This window comes from Myodes glareolus, chromosome 3, assembly GCF_982192425.1.
Source record: "Myodes glareolus chromosome 3, mMyoGla1.1, whole genome shotgun sequence".
Classification (NCBI taxonomy): domain Eukaryota; kingdom Metazoa; phylum Chordata; class Mammalia; order Rodentia; family Cricetidae; genus Myodes; species Myodes glareolus.
The window spans coordinates 122,441,913-122,447,750 of NC_142028.1; the positions used below are offsets into that span (position 1 = coordinate 122,441,913).

Below are 5,838 nucleotides of genomic sequence, written 5' to 3' on the forward strand. Positions count from 1 at the left end.
ATGGGTTGACTTTGTTGCTAATCATTCTGAATGAAGAAAAACCCCAAAGCATTTGCATGCAATGGAGTAGGAGCTCTGTCAATTATATCCTATGGACTTTGTGGAATATTCTCAAAAGTTTATACATCTTTCAGCAGCTGACTTCTAGTTAAAGCTGCAAGGCTCACCAAATAAACAAGCAAGGCAGGATGAAACAAACACAAGTAGGACATCCTTGCAGTTAACCACAATCTGTCTTTTTCCAATTTAGGCTAAATTCTAATGTTTCTAATGTGGGAAGTAAAAATCTACACTGGAGCAAGCTGGATATTCTGCTGAACTCAAATACCAAGAAACATGAGGGGCAGGGTTTGTTTATTTTCAAAAAGCTTCAGAAGTTTTTCTGTTATAAAGGAACATGGCTGAACAGGTAGGAGACAGACTCACCATTGTCAGTTCTTCTGATGGCTTCTGCAAGGATCATGGAGATGTCAATCACCTGCCTTTTGGAACAATGTTTCATCTTCTCCTCCTGAGGTATGGTATTGGTGACTACCACTGCTTCAAAGCATGCGTTGTTGATGCGAACAATGGCTGGGTCAGAAAAGATTCCATGAGTCAGGATAGCATAAACTCTGGTAGCTCCGGCTGAGAGAAGTTTGTCAGCGGCATGACAGATTGTACCACAAGTGTCAGCCATGTCATCCACAAGAATAGCCACCTGATCCTTCACGTCGCCTACTAGCACCATGCGGTCCACTTCATTGGCCTTCTTCCGTTCCTTGTGAATCAAGGCAAAATTCACATTCAATCGGTCTGCAATGGAGGTCTCCACCAGCATCAGGTGAGACAATAGTACAGTTTCTCCACTCAGATATATTCTCCCTTATCCACTTTAAGACAGCTGGCTCTGCATATAAATTGTCCACTGGGATATCAAAAAAGCCCCGAATTTGAGATGCATGTGGATCCATGGTGATAATATGATCCGCTCCTGCGACAGATAGCATATTCGCAACAAGCTTAGCTGAGACGGGAGCCCGGCTCTTATTTTTCTTATCCTGGCAGGCATAAGGGAAACACGGGATGACTGCAGTAACCCGCTGGCTGAAGCAATCTTGCAAGCATTAATCATGATGAAAAGTTCCATTAGATTGTCATTTATCTCACCACACCCACTCTGAACAATGCAGACATCCTCTCCACGTACACTTCCTCCAATTTCCACACAGGTTTCCTGGTTGCTGAATTTCTTAGTCACCACCTTGCCTAGCTCCAGGCCCAGGCGATCAGCAACTTTCTGTGATAAGTCCTGATGGGAGCTCCCGCTGAAGATTTTGATATTCGGCATTTTGGGCAACTACACGGACTTGCTCTTTGTTCAGTGGTTACTGCCGCTGTGGAGAGTATATCGTAAGTCAGCCGGTATCCTGAAAATCCACCGGACCTAGTTCCTACTCTGCCATCTTACCGACAAAATTATTTTTTAATGATAACAAGTAGCAGCATTCTCCTACTATCTCAATATTTAAGAAACTGAGAGTTGAAGATCAAGAGTTCAAGACTAATGTTGGCCACATAGTGAATTTGAGGACAACTTGAGCTACATAAGGCCATGAATCAAAAAAATATTTTATTGGGAACTATTAATTCTTTTTAAAAAATGGTTTTGATTGAGCTGTATAATTTTTTAATACTCCTCTCACACTCTCTCCCCTCTCTTTCTATTGTTTCCCATGGTCCCCATGCTCCCAATTTACCCAGGAGATCTTGTCTTTTTCTACTTCCCATGTACACTAGATCCATGTATGTCTCTCTTAGGGTCCTCTTTGTTGTCTAGGTTCTTTGGGATTGTTAATTTTAGACTTTATTTTTGCTTTATGTCTAAAAGCCAATTATGAGTGAATACATATGGTATTTGTTTTCTGGATCTGGGTTACCTCACTCAATATGATGTTTTCTAGATACATCCATTTGCCGGCAAATTTCAAGATGTCATTAATTTTTTCTTCCACGTAGTACTCCATTCTGTACATGTACCACATTTTCCTTATCCAATCTTTAGTCAAGAGACATTTAGGTTGTTTCCAGGTTCTGTCTATGACAAGCTATGCTGCTACAAACATGTCCTTGTGGTACAATTGAGCATCCTTTGTGTATATTCTTAAAAGTGGTATTTTTTGGTGTTGAGTTAGGATGTTCCCTAATTTTCTGAGAAAATGCCATACTGAAATCCAAAACAACTGTAATAGTTTGCAATCCCATCAGTAATGGAGGAATATTCCCTTTACACCACATCCTCTCCAGCATAAGTTGTCATCAGTGTTTTTAATCTTGGCTATTCTTACTGGTGTAGGATGGAATCTTGGAGTTGTTTTGATTTTTCATTTCTCTGATGGCTAAGTATGTTGAACATCTCTTTAAATATCTATCAGCCATTTTAGGATTCTCTATTGAGAGTTCTCTGTTTATGTCTGTACCCCATTTTTTTTTTACTGGATTTTTTGCTCTTTTGATGACCAATTTCTTTAGTTCCTTGTATATTTTGAAGATGAGCCCTCTGGTCGATGTAGGGTTGGTAAAGATCTTTTCCTATTCTGTAGGCTGCCATTTGGTCTTGTTGATCATGTGCCTTGCTTTACAGAAGCTTCTCAGTTTCAGGAGGTCCCATTTATCATTTTTTTTCTCTCAGTGTCTATGCTACTGGAGTTATGTTTAGGAAGTGGTCTCCTGTGCCAATGCATTCAAGTGTATTTCCCACTTTCTTTTCTATGAGGTTCAGTGTGGTTGGTTTTATATTGAGGTCTCTGGATCCACTTGGACTTGAATTTTGTGCATAGTGATAGATATGGATCTGTTTTCATTCTTCTACATGTTGATATCCACTTATGAAAAAAAATTTACTGAATATTATTTCTTTTTTTCATTTTATATATTTTCTTCTTCCTTGTCAAAAATCAGGTGTTCATAAGTGTGTGGATTGATATCTGGGTCTTTAGTCTTCGATTCAGTCCCATGGGTCCTCCTTTCTGTTTTAATGCCAACACCAGGCTGTTTTCAGTACTGTAGCTCTGAAGTAGAGCTTGAAGTCAGGGATTGTGATGTCTCCAGGAGATTCTTTAATGTACTGGATTGTTTTGGCTATGCTGGGTTTTTCATTTTTCAATATTAAGTTGAGTGTTTTTCTTTCAAGGCTTGTGAAGATTTTTTTTGGGACTTTGATGGGCATTGCATTGACTCTATAGATTGTTTTTGGTAAGGTTGCCATTTTTACTATGCTAATTCTACCTACCCAAGAGCATGGGAGATCTTTCCATTTTCTGGTGTCTTCTTCAGGGAACTACTAATTCTTATTTAGTCAAATTACACTGAATGCAAGAAAATGGGCAAAGGTTAAAGACATTTTAAATCTTGATTTTTGTTGATGTTGTTATTTTATTTCAATATAACTATCTAGTTTTTGCATTATTTGTACTAATTGTCTTTCATATTAAATTTTTATCAATCTGCTTTATAAATTTTTATAGTTCACTCATATATATAAATATAACTATATATTTATATATAATTATATTTATTATATATCAATATGCTTTATATATTTCTTTATAGCTCATTCATATATATAAATATGACTATATATTTATATATTATTATATATGCATATTATTATATTTTATTATATATTATATACATAATACAAATATTTTCAGTTCATTCTAAAACTCCTCTTCAAGGTGTGATGGCTCGGGACTTAAAAGCCCTAACTGTTCTTCCTTAGAACCTGTGTTCAATCCCTGCACCCACCTGGAAGGTCATAAAAATCTGCAGCTCCAGCTGCTGGAGATCTGACTACTTCCTCTGTCTCTGAGGGCACGAGTAATGCGAGTTGTATGCAGACAAACCTGCAGAAAGCATTCATAAACAGTAAAGAAAATTTTACCTATGAGAGGGACCATTTCTCGGTCCTCAGTTAGTAAAGAACTCTGGTCATTCCTGGTGCTTAATCTTCTGTAATATGCACCTGCAAGGTAATACATTTCTATTGTTTAAGACACCAGTTAAGAACCTGGCATTATTACTCAAGTTTTTTACCTTTAAACCTCCATGAGTTGAAATCCAGCCTGAACTCCCTAGGAAGTTTTGGGCCACACTGAACTATCAAACTACTCTGTGTCTTAAAGAAAAAACTTTTTTTTTAAGTAAATGAAAAGACAACCATTGAAGTATGTGATTTTCACAGACTTTAGAATGTAAAAGCCTGTGATTGGGATATTTTCCATTCCTCTTATCTAAAAATTGATCTGCTGTATCCTCCAACTTTACCACTCTCTGGATTGTACCAGAGAGCTATACATTCTACTCCAGAAATACATGATTACCCATGTTCTTTGATGCTCTACTTGCAGAAAACAGAAACAACCTAGATGCCCACCAACTGATGATTGGATAATGAAAATGTCTCAGTTTACACGATGAAAAATTATTCAGCTATTAACAAAAGCAACAAATAATGAAAATCATGAGTAGACAGATGGAACTAGACACAGTCATACTGATGGAGGTGACCCCACAGAAAATATAAAGGCCACATGTTTTCTCTCACTTCTGGATGTGAGCTTCAGATAATTGTGTTCTATTTGGAATGCCCACAGAAGTCAAAAATTTAGTACAGGACCATTGGTGGACAAATTTTCAAGGAAAAAGAACTAGAACATAGCAGTATAAGGAGTTACAGGGGAATAATAGCACAGGGAGAGTTTAATTGAGATGACACATAAGAAGACAGGGTAGAGCAAGGACTCTTGGGAGGGAAAAGTAGCGCTATGCTATGGTTTACTCACTACCTTTTATTTTCTGTTTTCTCACAAAGGATAATGGGAACCTTTTCATTCAATGTTATACATGATTTTGTTGTGTCTGGGGATAAATTAGATAGTAAAGTTGGTGGATAATTGGCAGGTCAGTGTTTCGACTCCATTCTGGATCTAGCATGTTAATGATATATCTAGTCCTGGTTTATTGTCAGCTACATAATAAATACTCAGCAGATGGTTTTGGAAACAAGAAAAATGGATTTCTTGGCACATACAGCTTTAGAAAAAACATAGGGATGTAATTTTGACAAATTATGATACAGCAATTTGATACTGTGTTCATGATGTATATTGTCACTTTTTTTCTATTATTCTTCTCTTTATTTCAGATGGGCAGTGGCGTCATGGTTAGAAATGGCTTCACTGGTGGAACTAAGATATCCACCATCCTTGATCACATCAATCAGGAACTTCAGTTATCAATAAAAATGAAGAACAATCAAAGAACTATCATTAACTTAGAAAGATTTTTTTCATGATTCCTACTGGAAATTAACAGATATTTGCTCTCTGGGACTTGTTATGTCCACACTGGAATTGAGGTGTGGAAAGAAGATAAGCTTCTTACCTGACACACATGAAAGTGTGCTCTTTTTCATTGGCTATGATTGACTGCCCATGGATTCATCCCCAGGCCAGTGGTCAGAGGAATGTGCCCAGTAACAAAAGGAAGTATGCTTAAGATAACAACATGAATCATGGGATGGAGTAGTGTCATTGTTATAAAATTTAAAGACTGTTTAGGCAGAAGAAATGGAGAGTTTGAGGCTAAAGAGATATTCAATTCACTCTCTACAAAGATGTTATAAAAACTGTACTACTTATTCTGTTCTGGAAGTCATTGGCAGCCCCTTAACCAAAAACTGAAGAATGGATGAACACATATCCTTTGAAAACAGGCAACATCAATTGGACTCAGTGGGTTAAAAAAGAAATAATTTGCATTGCCTTTAACTTTAGCAGGATAAGTTTTTCTTTTTTT

The 5,838-nt window shown here is 37.1% G+C and overlaps 1 pseudogene; it reads right to left on the minus strand.

Annotated features, from left to right (window-relative positions):
• Positions 1-375: 375 nt before the first annotated feature.
• LOC148122805 (ribose-phosphate pyrophosphokinase 1 pseudogene) lies at positions 376-1,000 on the minus strand (annotated as a pseudogene).
• Between the last annotated feature and the right edge of the window lie 4,838 nt (positions 1,001-5,838).